Source organism: Pseudophryne corroboree, unplaced genomic scaffold (genome assembly GCF_028390025.1).
Source record: "Pseudophryne corroboree isolate aPseCor3 unplaced genomic scaffold, aPseCor3.hap2 scaffold_551, whole genome shotgun sequence".
Lineage (NCBI taxonomy): Eukaryota > Metazoa > Chordata > Amphibia > Anura > Myobatrachidae > Pseudophryne > Pseudophryne corroboree.
Genome location: NW_026970151.1, coordinates 28,776 through 40,757, shown reverse-complemented (window position 1 = coordinate 40,757; position 11,982 = coordinate 28,776). Strand labels below are relative to the sequence as shown.

The window sequence follows — 11,982 nt, the reverse complement described above, 5'->3', positions numbered from 1 at the left end:
GCCCAACTCCTACTTACCTGCCAGGTGAGATACTATGATCATGAAGGTGCTTCTCCCAGGGCAAGGCTCACCCATTGCACTCTGGGTGTGCTGCCCCTGCGATTTCCCCAAATGTGGGAAACTTGACTGCATAATTTGTGTTTCCCCTGGTCGGCTCTCGTATAATTCAGATCTCTTTGTCTCAGATCTCTCTCCAGCCTAGTTTGCTGTCTGTTTCCACTTCTCTTTTCTTCAGCCGCTCCCTTCTATACCCTTGTGCACTATCCTGACTTCTCCTCCCGTCTGCTTACTTTGTGCCTTCCAATGCACAATGCAAACTACAGGTAGTGCTGCAGGGCCCACACCCTTTTACTTGCCTTACAGAGCGTCTCTGGAGCTGTTACAGTGCCCAGCTGCTGCAAGAAATCTGCTTGAATGCTTCAGGGGATGGGACATGGCCAACATGAGCCCCACACCAAAGGAGGGTGGAGCAGAAGGCTGCCTAATACTGAAGCACCCCCAAACAACAAACCAAATGCAACAACTAGTGCAAGCATTCCTGGGGGAAGGCCTGCCGCAGATGGATTTGTGGTGATGTCATCCAAGCAGTTGGTCAAAGGTGGCTTCAACCCTCGTCTGCATATGAAAACAGAAAAGGGGCGTGCAGGGCATGGTGGCCTTTTGCGGCGCTTGACTGACCCCTAGTTTGCATTAAACACCTCCACCCTCCTTCGGTGTGGGGCTCATGTTGGCTATGCCCCAGCCCCTGAAGCATTCAAGCTGATTTCTTGCAGCAGCTGGCCACTGTAACAGCTCCAGAGCTGCTCTGTAAGGCAAGTAAAAGGGTGTGGGCCCTGCAGCACTACCTGTAGTTTGCATTGTGCATTGGAAGGCACAAAGTAAGCAGACGGGAGGAGAAGTCAGGATAGTGCACAAGGGTATAGAAGGGAGCGGCTGAAGAAAAGAGAAGTGGAAACAGACAGCAAACTAGGCTGGAGAGAGACCTGAGACAAAGAGATCTGAATTATACGAGAGCCGACCAGGGGAAACACAAATTATGCAGTCAAGTTTCCCACATTTGGGGAAATCGCAGGAGCAGCACACCCAGAGTACAATGGGTGAGCCTTGCCCTGGGAGAAGCACCTTCATGATCATAGTATCTCACCTGGCAGGTAAGTAGGAGTTGGGCTAGAGCTGGGGAGGGTCGCTGCTCGGGTACCCCCCTGTAAAGTGAAGGAGATCCAATTGAGGCAGCACAAGGGAACTCTCGAAAGAAGAACAAGGCTAAAGGAAAATCTGAGACAAAGAAATCTGACTTTTACCAGAGCTGACCAGAAGAAATCACAAACACAGCCTCCCACTACCACAAATAATGCAGTCAAGTTTCCCACATTTGGGGAAATCACAGGGGTCAGCATACCCAAAATGCAATGAATAAACCTCACCCTGGGAGAAAAATCTTCATGACCATGGTATCTCCTATGCAAAATAAGTATGATTTGGAATAGGGCTGGGGAGGGCCGCTGCTCATGCACATCTCTGTCAAGTAAAGGAGATTTAACTGAGGCAACACAAGGGAACTCTCATCTGGGGACAACAACTGCAGGGAGAACATATATTTTCAGATGAACATGGGAGGGCAGAAGGCTGCCTAATACTGAAGCACCCCCAAACAACAAACCAAATGCAACAACTAGTGCAAGCATTCCTGGGGGAAGGCCTGCCGCAGATGGATTTGCATATGGTGATGTCATCCAAGCAGTGGGTCAAAGTTGGCTTCAACCCTCGTCTGCATATGAAAAGAGAAAAGGGGCGTGCAGGGCATGGTGGCCTTTTGCGGCGCTTGGCTGACCCCTAGTTTGCATTAAACACCTCCACCCTCCTTTGGTGTGGGGCTCATGTTGGCTATGCCCCAGCCCCTGAAGCATTCAAGCTGATTTCTTGCAGCAGCTGGGCACTGTAACAGCTCCAGAGCTGCTCTGTAAGGCAAGTAAAAGGGTGTGGGCCCTGCAGCACTACCTGTAGTTCGCATTGTGCGTTGGAAGGCACAAAGTAAGCAGACAGGAGGAGAAGTCAGGATAGTGCGCAAGGGCATAGAAGGGAGCGGCTCAAGAAAAGAGAAGTGGAAACAGACAGCAAACTAGGCTGGAGAGAGACCTGAGACAAAGAGATCTGAATTATACGAGAGCCGACCAGGGGAAACACAAATTATGCAGTCAAGTTTCCCACATTTGGGGAAATCGCAGGAGCAGCACACCCAGAGCAATGGGTGAGCCTTGCCCTGGGAGAAGCACCTTCATGATCATAGTATCTCACCTGGCAGGTAAGTAGGAGTTGGGCTAGAGCTGGGGAGGGTCGCTGCTCGGGTACCCCCCTGTAAAGTGAAGGAGATCCAACTGAGGCAGCACAAGGGAACTCTCGAAAGAAGAACAAGGCTAGAGGAAAATCTGAGACAAAGAAATCTGACTTTTACCAGAGCTGACCAGAGGAAAGCACAAACACAGTCCCCCACTACCACAAATAATGCAGTCAAGTTTCCCACATTTGGGGAAATCACAGGGGTCAGCATACCCAAAATGCAATGAATGAACCTCACCCTGGGAGAACAATCTTCATGACCATGGTATCTCCTATGCAAAATAAGTATGATTTGGAATAGGGCTGGGGAGGGCCGCTGCTCATGCACATCTCTGTCAAGTAAAGGAGATTCAACTGAGGCAGCACAAGGGAACTCTCATCTGGGGACAACAACTGCAGGGAGAACACATATTTTCAGATGAACATGGGAGGGCAGAAGGCTGCCTAATACTGAAGCACCCCCAAACAACAAACCAAATGCAACAACTAGTGCAAGCATTCCTGGGGGAAGTTCTGCAGAAGACGGATTTGCATACGGTGATGTCATCCAAGCAGTGGGTCAAAGTTGGCTTCAACCCTCATCTGCATATGAAAAGAGAAAAGGGGCGTGCAGGGCATGGCGGCCTTTTGCGGTGCTTGGATGACCCCTAGGTCGCATTAAACACCTCCACCCTCCTTTGGTGTGGGGCTCATGTTGGCCATGCCCCATCCCCTGAAGCATTCAAGCAGATTTCTTGCAGCAGCTGGGCACTGTAACAGCTCCAGAGCTGCTCTGTAAGGCAAGTAAAAGGGTGTGGGCCCTGCAGCACTACCTGTAGTTTGCATTGTGCATTGGAAGGCACAAAGTAAGCAGACGGGAGGAGAAGTCAGGATAGTGCACAAGGGTATAGAAGGGAGCGGCTGAAGAAAAGAGAAGTGGAAACAGACAGCAAACTAGGCTGGAGAGAGACCTGAGACAAAGAGATCTGAATTATACGAGAGCCGACCAGGGGAAACACAAATTATGCAGTCAAGTTTCCCACATTTGGGGAAATCGCAGGGGCAGCACACCCAGAGTGCAATGGGTGAGCCTTGCCCTGGGAGAAGCACCATCATGATCATAGTATCTCACCTGGCAGGTAAGTAGGAGTTGGGCTAGAGCTGGGGAGGGTCGCTGCTCGGGTACCCCCCTGTAAAGTGAAGGAGATCCAACTGAGGCAGCACAAGGGAACTCTCGAAAGAAGAACAAGGCTAAAGGAAAATCTGAGACAAAGAAATCTGACTTTTACCAGAGCTGACCAGAGGAAAGCACAAACACAGTCTCCCACTACCACAAATAATGCAGTCAAGTTTCCCACATTTGGGGAAATCACAGGGGTCAGCATACCCAAAATGCAATGAATGAACCTCACCCTGGGAGAACAATCTTCATGACCATGGTATCTCCTATGCAAAATAAGTATGATTTGGAATAGGGCTGGGGAGGGCCGCTGCTCATGCACATCTCTGTCAAGTAAAGGAGATTCAACTGAGGCAGCAAAAGGGAACTCTCATCTTGGGACAACAACTGCAGGGAGAACACATATTTTCAGATGAACATGGGAGGGCAGAAGGCTGCCTAATACTGAAGCACCCCCAAACAACAAACCAAATGCAACAACTAGTGCAAGCATTCCTGGGGGAAGGCCTGCCGCAGATGGATTTGCATATGGTGATGTCATCCAAGCAGTGGGTCAAAGTTGGCTTCAACCCTCGTCTGCATATGAAAACAGAAAAGGGGCGTGCAGGGCATGGTGGCCTTTTGCGGCGCTTGTCTGACCCCTAGTTTGCATTAAACACCTCCACCCTCCTTCGGTGTGGGGCTCATGTTGGCTATGCCCCAGCCCCTGAAGCATTCAAGCTGATTTCTTGCAGCAGCTGGGCACTGTAACAGCTGCTCTGTAAGGCAAGTAAAAGGGTGTGGGCCCTGCAGCACTACCTGTAGTTTGCATTGTGCATTGGAAGGCACAAAGTAAGCAGACGGGAGGAGAAGTCAGGATAGTGCACAAGGGTATAGAAGGGAGCGGCTGAAGAAAAGAGAAGTGGAAACAGACAGCAAACTAGGCTGGAGAGAGACCTGAGACAAAGAGATCTGAATTATACGAGAGCCGACCAGGGGAAACACAAATTATGCAGTCAAGTTTCCCACATTTGGGGAAATTGCAGGAGCAGCACACCCAGAGTACAATGGGTGAGCCTTGCCCTGGGAGAAGCACCTTCATGATCATAGTATCTCACCTGGCAGGTAAGTAGGAGTTGGGCTAGAGCTGGGGAGGGTCGCTGCTCGGGTACCCCCCTGTAAAGTGAAGGAGATCCAACTGAGGCAGCACAAGGGAACTCTCGAAAGAAGAACAAGGCTAAAGGAAAATCTGAGACAAAGAAATCTGACTTTTACCAGAGCTGACCAGAGGAAAGCACAAACACAGTCTCCCACTACCACAAATAATGCAGTCAAGTTTCCCACATTTGGGGAAATCACAGGGGTCAGCATACCCAAAATGCAATGAATGAACCTCACCCTGGGAGAAAAATCTTCATGACCATGGTATCTCCTATGCAAAATAAGTATGATTTGGAATAGGGCTGGGGAGGGCCGCTGCTCATGCACATCTCTGTCAAGTAAAGGAGATTCAACTGAGGCAGCACAAGGGAACTCTCATCTTGGGACAACAACTGCAGGGAGAACACATATTTTCAGATGAACATGGGAGGGCAGAAGGCTGCCTAATACTGAAGCACCCCCAAACAACAAACCAAATGCAACAACTAGTGCAAGCATTCCTGGGGGAAGTTCTGCAGAAGACGGATTTGCATACGGTGATGTCATCCAAGCAGTGGGTCAAAGTTGGCTTCAACCCTCATCTGCATATGAAAAGAGAAAAGGGGCGTGCAGGGCATGGCGGCCTTTTGCGGTGCTTGGATGACCCCTAGTTCGCATTAAACACCTCCACCCTCCTTTGGTGTGGGGCTCATGTTGGCCATGCCCCATCCCCTGAAGCATTCAAGCTGATTTCTTGCAGCAGCTGGGCACTGTAACAGCTCCAGAGCTGCTCTGTAAGGCAAGTAAAAGGGTGTGGGCCCTGCAGCACTACCTGTAGTTTGCATTGTGCATTGGAAGGCACAAAGTAAGCAGACGGGAGGAGAAGTCAGGATAGTGCACAAGGGTATAGAAGGGAGCGGCTGAAGAAAAGAGAAGTGGAAATAGACAGCAAACTAGGCTGGAGAGAGACCTGTGACAAAGAGATCTGAATTATACGAGAGCCGACCAGGGGAAACACAAATTATGCAGTCAAGTTTCCCACATTTGGGGAAATTGCAGGAGCAGCACACCCAGAGTACAATGGGTGAGCCTTGCCCTGGGAGAAGCACCTTCATGATCATAGTATCTCACCTGGCAGGTAAGTAGGAGTTGGGCTAGAGCTGGGGAGGGTCGCTGCTCGGGTACCCCCCTGTAAAGTGAAGGAGATCCAACTGAGGCAGCACAAGGGAACTCTCGAAAGAAGAACAAGGCTAAAGGAAAATCTGAGACAAAGAAATCTGACTTTTACCAGAGCTGACCAGAGGAAAGCACAAACACAGTCTCCCACTACCACAAATAATGCAGTCAAGTTTCCCACATTTGGGGAAATCACAGGGGTCAGCATACCCAAAATGCAATGAATGAACCTCACCCTGGGAGAAAAATCTTCATGACCATGGTATCTCCTATGCAAAATAAGTATGATTTGGAATAGGGCTGGGGAGGGCCGCTGCTCATGCACATCTCTGTCAAGTAAAGGAGATTCAACTGAGGCAGCACAAGGGAACTTTCATCTGGGGACAACAACTGCAGGGAGAACACATATTTTCAGATGAACATGGGAGGGCAGAAGGCTGCCTAATACTGAAGCACCCCCAAACAACAAACCAAATGCAACAACTAGTCCAAGCATTCCTGGGGGAAGTTCTGCAGAAGACGGATTTGCATACGGTGATGTCATACAAGCAGTGGGTCAAAGTTGGCTTCAACCCTCATCTGCATATGAAAAGAGAAAAGGGGCGTGCAGGGCATGGCGGCCTTTTGCGGTGCTTGGATGACCCCTAGTTCGCATTAAACACCTCCACCCTCCTTTGGTGTGGGGCTCATGTTGGCCATGCTCCATCCCCTGAAGCATTCAAGCTGATTTCTTGCAGCAGCTGGGCACTGTAACAGCTCCAGAGCTGCTCTGTAAGGCAAGTAAAAGGGTGTGGGCCCTGCAGCACTACCTGTAGTTTGCATTGTGCATTGGAAGGCACAAAGTAAGCAGATGGGAGGAGAAGTCAGGATAGTGCACAAGGGTATAGAAGGGAGCGGCTGAAGAAAAGAGAAGTGGAAACAGACAGCAAACTAGGCTGGAGAGAGACCTGAGACAAAGAGATCTGAATTATACGAGAGCCGACCAGGGGAAACACAAATTATGCAGTCAAGTTTCCCACATTTGGGGAAATCGCAGGGGCAGCACACCCAGAGTGCAATGGGTGAGCCTTGCCCTGGGAGAAGCACCTTCATGATCATAGTATCTCACCTGGCAGGTAAGTAGGAGTTGGGCTAGAGCTGGGGAAAGTCGCTGTTCGGGCACCCCCCTGTCAAGTGAAAGAGATCCAACTGAGGCAGCACAAGGGAACTCTCGAAAGAAGAACAAGGCTAGAGGAAGATCTGAGACAAAGAAATCTGACTTTTTCCAGAGCTGACCAGAGGAAAGCACAAACACAGTCCCCCACTACCACAAATAATGCAGTCGAGTTTCCCACATTTGGGGAAATCACAGGGGTCAGCATACCCAAAATGCAATGAATGAACCTCACCCTGGGAGAACAATCTTCATGACCATGGTATCTCCTATGCAAAATAAGTATGATTTGGGATAGGGCTGGGGAGGGCCGCTGCTCATGCACATCTCTGTCAAGTAAAGGAGATTCAACTGAGGCAGCACAAGGAAACTCTCATCTGGCGACAACAACTGCAGGGAGAACACATATTTTCAGATGAACATGGGAGGGCAGAAGGCTGCCTAATACTGAAGCACCCCCAAACAACAAACCAAATGCAACAACTAGTACAAGCATTCCTGGGGGAAGTTCTGCAGAAGACGGAATTGCATACGGTGATGTCATCCAAGCAGTGGGCCAAAGTTGGCTGGAACCCTCATCTGCATATGAAAAGAGAAAAGGGGTATGCAGGGCATGGCGGCCTTTTGCGGCGCTTGGATGACCCTTAGTTCGCATTAAACACCCCCACCCTCCTTCGGTGTGGGGCTCATGTTGGCCATGCCCCATCCCCTGAAGCATTCAAGCTGATTTCTTGCAGCAGCTTGGCACTGTAACAGCTCCAGAGCTGTTCTGTTAGGCAAGTAAAAGGGTGTGGGCCCTGCAGCACTACCTGTAGTTTGCATTGCGCATTGGAAGGCACAAAGTAAGCAGACAGGAGGAGAAGTCAGGATAGTGCACAAGGGTATAAAAGGGAGCGGCTCAAGAAAAGAGAAGTTGAAACAGACAGCAAACTAGGCTGGAGAGAGACCTGAGACAAAGAGATCTGAATTATACGAGACCTGACCAGGGGAAACACAAATTATGCAGTCAAGTTTCCAACATTTGGGGAAATCGCAGGGGCAGCACACCCAGAGTGCAATGGGTGAGCCTTGCCCTGGGAGAAGCACCTTCATGATCATAGTATCTCACCTGGCAGGTAAGTAGGAGTTGGGCTAGAGCTGGGGAGGGTCGCTGCTCGGGCACCCCCCTGTCAAGTGAAGGAGATCCAACTGAGGCAGCACAAGGAAACTCTCGAAAGAAGAACAAGGCTAGAGGAAGATCTGAGACAAAGAAATTTGACTTTTACCAGAGCTGACCAGAGGAAAACACAAACACAGTCCCCCACTACCAACAAATAAAGCAGTCGCGTTTCCCACATTTGGGGAAATCACAGGGGTCAGCATACCCAGAATGCAATGAATGAACCTCACCCTGGGAGAGTAATCTTCATGACCATGGTATCTCCTATGCAAAATAAGTATGATTTGGGATAGGGCTGGGGAGGGCCGCTGCTCATGCACATCTCTGTCAAGTAAAGGAGATTCAACTGAGGCAGCACAAGGGAACTCTCATCTGGGGACAACAACTGCAGGGAGAACACATATTTTCAGATGAACATGGGAGGGCAGAAGGCTGCCTAATACTGAAGCACCCCCAAACAACAAACCAAATGCAACAACTAGTGCAAGCATTCCTGGGGTAAGTTCTGCAGAAGACGGATTTGCATACGGTGATGTCATCCAAGCAGTGGGTCAAAGTTGGCTTCAACCCTCATCTGCATATGAAAAGAGAAAAGGGGCGTGCAGGGCATGGCGGCCTTTTGCGGTGCTTGGATGACCCCTAGTTCGCATTAAACACCCCCACCCTCCTTTGGTGTGGGGCTCATGTTGGCCATGCCCCATCCCCTGAAGCATTCAAGCTGATTTATTGCAGCAGCTGGGCACTGTAACAGCTCCAGAGCTGCTCTGAACGGCAAGTAAAAGGGTGTGGGCCCTGCAGCACTACCTGTAGTTTACATTGTGCATTGGAAGGCACAAAGTAAGCAGACGGGAGAAGTCAGGATAGTGCGCAAGGGCATAGAAGGGAGCGGCTCAAGAAAAGAGAAGTTGAAACAGACAGCAAACTAGGCTGGAGAGAGACCTGAGACAAAGAGATCTGAATTATACGAGAGCCGACCAGGGGAAACACAAATTATGCAGTCAAGTTTCCCACATTTGGGGAAATCGCAGGAGCAGCACACCCAGAGTGCAATGGGTGAGCCTTGCCCTGGGAGAAGCACCTTCCTGATTATAGTATCTCACCTGGCAGGTAAGTAGGAGTTGGGCTAGAGCTTGGGAGGGTCGCTGCTCGGGCACCCCCCTGTCAAGTGAAGGAGATCCAACTGAGGCAGCACAAGGAAACTCTCGAAAGAAGAACAAGGCTAGAGGAAGATCTGAGACAAAGAAATCTGACTTTTACCAGAGCTGACCAGAGGAAAGCACAAACACAGTCCCCCACTACCACAAATAATGCAGTCGAGTTTCCCAAATTTGGGGAAATCACAGGGGTCAGCATACCCAGAATGCAATGAATGAACCTCACCCTGGGAGAACAATCTTCATGACCATGGTATCTCCTATGCAAAATAAGTATGATTTGGGATAGGGCTGGGGAGGGCCGCTGCTCAGGCACATCTCTGTCAAGTAAAGGAGATTCAACTGAGGCAGCACAAGGGAACTCTCATCTGGGGACAACAACTGCAGGGAGAACACATATTTTCAGATGAACATGGGAGGACAGAAGGCTGCCTAATACTGAAGCACCCCCAAACAACAAACCAAATGCAACAACTAGTAAAAGCATTCCTGGGTGAAGGTCTGCAGAAGACGGATTTGCATACGGTGATGTCATCCAAGCAGTGGGCCAAAGTTGGCTGGAACCCTCATCTGCATATGAAAAGAGAAAAGGGTTATGCAGGGCATGGCGGCCTTTTGCGGCGCTTGGATGACCCCTAGTTCGCATTAAACACCTCCACCCTCCTTCGGTGTGGGGCTCATGTTGGCTATGCCCCAGCCCCTGAAGCATTCAAGCTGATTTCTTGCAGCAGCTGGGCACTGTAACAGCTCCAGAGCTGCTCTGTAAGGCAACTAAAAGGGTGTGGGCCCTGCAGCACTACCTGTAGTTCGCATTGTGCGTAGGAAGGCACAAAGTAAGCAGACGGGAGAAGTCAGGATAGTGCGCAAGGGCATAGAAGGGAGCGGCTCAAGAAAAGAGAAGTGGAAACAGACAGCAAACTAGGCTGGAGAGAGACCTGAGACAAAGAGATCTGAATTATACGAGAGCCGACCAGGGGAAACACAAATTATGCAGTCAAGTTTCCCACATTTGGGGAAATCGCAGGGGCAGCACACCCAGAGTGCAATGGGTGAGCCTTGCCCTGGGAGAAGCACCTTCATGATCATAGTATCTCACCTGGCAGGTAAGTAGGAGTTGGGCAAGAGCTGGGGAGGGTCGCTGCTCGGGCACCCCCCTGTCAAGTGAAGGAGATCCAACTGAGGCAGCACAAAGGAACTCTCGAAAGAAGAACAAGGCTAGAGGAAGATCTGAGACAAAGAAATCTGACTTTTACCAGAGCTGACCAGAAGAAAGCACAAACACAGTCCCCCCACTACCAACAAATAAAGCAGTCGCGTTTCCCACATTTGGGGAAATCACAGGGGTCAGCATACCCAGAATGCAATGAATGAACCTCACCCTGGGAGAGTAATCTTCATGACCATGGTATCTCCTATGCAAAATAAGTATGATTTGGGATAGGGCTGGGGAGGGCCGCTGCTCATGCACATCTCTGTCAAGTAAAGGAGATTCAACTGAGGCAGCACAAGGGAACTCTCATCTGGGGACAACAACTGCAGGGAGAACACATATTTTCAGATGAACATGGGAGGGCAGAAGGCTGCCTAATACTGAAGCACCCCCAAACAACAAACCAAATGCAACAACTAGTGCAAGCATTCCTGGGGGAAGGCCTGCAGCAGATGGATTTGCATACGGTGATGTCATCCAAGCAGTGGGTCAAAGTTGGCTTCAACCCTCGTCTGCATATGAAAAGAGAAAAGGGGCGTGCAGGGCATGGCGGCCTTTTGCGACGCTTGGATGACCCCTAGTTCGCATTAAACACCTCCACCCTCCTTCGGTGTGGGGCTCATGTTGGCTATGCCCCAGCCCCTGAAGCATTCAAGCTGATTTCTTGCAGCAGCTGGGCACTGTAACAGCTCCAGAGCTGCTCTGTACGGCAAATAAAAGGGTGTGGGCCCTGCAGCACTACCTGTAGTTTGCATTGTGCATTGGAAGGCACAAAGAAAGCAGACAGGAGGAGAAGTCAGGATAGTGCACAAGGGTATAAAAGGGAGGGGCTCATGAAAAAAGAAGTGGAAACAGACAGCAAATTAGGCTGGAGAGAGACCTGAGACAAAGAGATCTGAATTATACGAGAGCCGACCAGGGGAAACACAAATTATGCAGTCAAGCTTCCCACATTTGGGGAAATCAGAGTGCAATGGGTGAGCCTTGCCCTGGGAGAAGCACCTTCATGATCATAGTATCTCACCTGGCAGGTAAGTAGGAGTTGGGCTAGAGCTGGGGAGGGTCGCTGCTCGGGCACCCCCCTGTCAAGTGAAAGAGATCCAACTGAGGCAGCACAAGGGAACTCTCGAAAGAAGAACAAGGCTAGAGGAAGATCTGAGACAAATAAATCTGACTTTTACCAGAGCTGACCAGAGGAAAGCACAAACACAGTCCCCCACTACCACAAATAATGCAGTCGAGTTTCCCACATTTGGGGAAATCACAGGGGTCAGCATACCCAGAATACAATGAATGAACCTCACCCTGGGAGAACAATCTTCATGACCATGGTATCTCCTATGCAAAATAAGTATGATTTGGGATAGGGCTGGGGAGGGCCGCTGCTCAGGCACATCTCTGTCAAGTAAAGGAGATTCAACTGAGGCAGCACAAGGGAACTCTCATCTGGGGACAACAACTGCAGGGAGAACACATATTTTCAGATGAACATGGGAGGGCAGAAGGCTGCTTAAT

General features: G+C 50.0%; 20 non-coding genes across 20 annotated transcripts; 1 reads left to right on the top strand and 19 right to left on the bottom strand.

Moving 5' to 3' along the window:
- The first annotated feature begins 9 nt into the window (after window positions 1-9).
- On the top strand, window positions 10-172 carry LOC135032660 (U1 spliceosomal RNA). Its single transcript, XR_010228150.1, has one exon. It is a non-coding gene; the product is annotated as a U1 spliceosomal RNA (small nuclear RNA).
- Window positions 173-996: 824 nt separating this feature from the next.
- On the bottom strand, window positions 997-1,159 carry LOC135032680 (U1 spliceosomal RNA). Its single transcript, XR_010228165.1, has one exon. It is a non-coding gene; the product is annotated as a U1 spliceosomal RNA (small nuclear RNA).
- Window positions 1,160-1,311: 152 nt separating this feature from the next.
- Window positions 1,312-1,475, bottom strand: LOC135032755 (U1 spliceosomal RNA). Its single transcript, XR_010228235.1, has one exon. It is a non-coding gene; the product is annotated as a U1 spliceosomal RNA (small nuclear RNA).
- A 674-nt stretch (window positions 1,476-2,149) lies between these two features.
- Window positions 2,150-2,310, bottom strand: LOC135032702 (U1 spliceosomal RNA). The gene has a single exon (XR_010228186.1). It is a non-coding gene; the product is annotated as a U1 spliceosomal RNA (small nuclear RNA).
- Window positions 2,311-2,462: 152 nt separating this feature from the next.
- LOC135032726 (U1 spliceosomal RNA) lies at window positions 2,463-2,626 on the bottom strand. The gene has a single exon (XR_010228206.1). It is a non-coding gene; the product is annotated as a U1 spliceosomal RNA (small nuclear RNA).
- Window positions 2,627-3,300: 674 nt separating this feature from the next.
- LOC135032673 (U1 spliceosomal RNA) lies at window positions 3,301-3,463 on the bottom strand. Its single transcript, XR_010228163.1, has one exon. It is a non-coding gene; the product is annotated as a U1 spliceosomal RNA (small nuclear RNA).
- A 152-nt stretch (window positions 3,464-3,615) lies between these two features.
- LOC135032744 (U1 spliceosomal RNA) lies at window positions 3,616-3,779 on the bottom strand. The gene has a single exon (XR_010228224.1). It is a non-coding gene; the product is annotated as a U1 spliceosomal RNA (small nuclear RNA).
- Window positions 3,780-4,445: 666 nt separating this feature from the next.
- LOC135032672 (U1 spliceosomal RNA) lies at window positions 4,446-4,608 on the bottom strand. Its single transcript, XR_010228162.1, has one exon. It is a non-coding gene; the product is annotated as a U1 spliceosomal RNA (small nuclear RNA).
- Window positions 4,609-4,760: 152 nt separating this feature from the next.
- LOC135032754 (U1 spliceosomal RNA) lies at window positions 4,761-4,924 on the bottom strand. The gene has a single exon (XR_010228234.1). It is a non-coding gene; the product is annotated as a U1 spliceosomal RNA (small nuclear RNA).
- Window positions 4,925-5,598: 674 nt separating this feature from the next.
- Window positions 5,599-5,761, bottom strand: LOC135032671 (U1 spliceosomal RNA). The gene has a single exon (XR_010228161.1). It is a non-coding gene; the product is annotated as a U1 spliceosomal RNA (small nuclear RNA).
- Window positions 5,762-5,913: 152 nt separating this feature from the next.
- On the bottom strand, window positions 5,914-6,077 carry LOC135032753 (U1 spliceosomal RNA). The gene has a single exon (XR_010228233.1). It is a non-coding gene; the product is annotated as a U1 spliceosomal RNA (small nuclear RNA).
- Window positions 6,078-6,751: 674 nt separating this feature from the next.
- Window positions 6,752-6,914, bottom strand: LOC135032765 (U1 spliceosomal RNA). Its single transcript, XR_010228244.1, has one exon. It is a non-coding gene; the product is annotated as a U1 spliceosomal RNA (small nuclear RNA).
- A 152-nt stretch (window positions 6,915-7,066) lies between these two features.
- On the bottom strand, window positions 7,067-7,230 carry LOC135032727 (U1 spliceosomal RNA). The gene has a single exon (XR_010228207.1). It is a non-coding gene; the product is annotated as a U1 spliceosomal RNA (small nuclear RNA).
- A 674-nt stretch (window positions 7,231-7,904) lies between these two features.
- LOC135032696 (U1 spliceosomal RNA) lies at window positions 7,905-8,067 on the bottom strand. Its single transcript, XR_010228180.1, has one exon. It is a non-coding gene; the product is annotated as a U1 spliceosomal RNA (small nuclear RNA).
- A 152-nt stretch (window positions 8,068-8,219) lies between these two features.
- On the bottom strand, window positions 8,220-8,384 carry LOC135032670 (U1 spliceosomal RNA). Its single transcript, XR_010228160.1, has one exon. It is a non-coding gene; the product is annotated as a U1 spliceosomal RNA (small nuclear RNA).
- Window positions 8,385-9,055: 671 nt separating this feature from the next.
- Window positions 9,056-9,218, bottom strand: LOC135032688 (U1 spliceosomal RNA). The gene has a single exon (XR_010228173.1). It is a non-coding gene; the product is annotated as a U1 spliceosomal RNA (small nuclear RNA).
- Window positions 9,219-9,370: 152 nt separating this feature from the next.
- LOC135032720 (U1 spliceosomal RNA) lies at window positions 9,371-9,534 on the bottom strand. The gene has a single exon (XR_010228200.1). It is a non-coding gene; the product is annotated as a U1 spliceosomal RNA (small nuclear RNA).
- Window positions 9,535-10,205: 671 nt separating this feature from the next.
- LOC135032764 (U1 spliceosomal RNA) lies at window positions 10,206-10,368 on the bottom strand. Its single transcript, XR_010228243.1, has one exon. It is a non-coding gene; the product is annotated as a U1 spliceosomal RNA (small nuclear RNA).
- Window positions 10,369-10,520: 152 nt separating this feature from the next.
- On the bottom strand, window positions 10,521-10,686 carry LOC135032763 (U1 spliceosomal RNA). The gene has a single exon (XR_010228242.1). It is a non-coding gene; the product is annotated as a U1 spliceosomal RNA (small nuclear RNA).
- Window positions 10,687-11,658: 972 nt separating this feature from the next.
- LOC135032725 (U1 spliceosomal RNA) lies at window positions 11,659-11,822 on the bottom strand. Its single transcript, XR_010228205.1, has one exon. It is a non-coding gene; the product is annotated as a U1 spliceosomal RNA (small nuclear RNA).
- Between the last annotated feature and the right edge of the window lie 160 nt (window positions 11,823-11,982).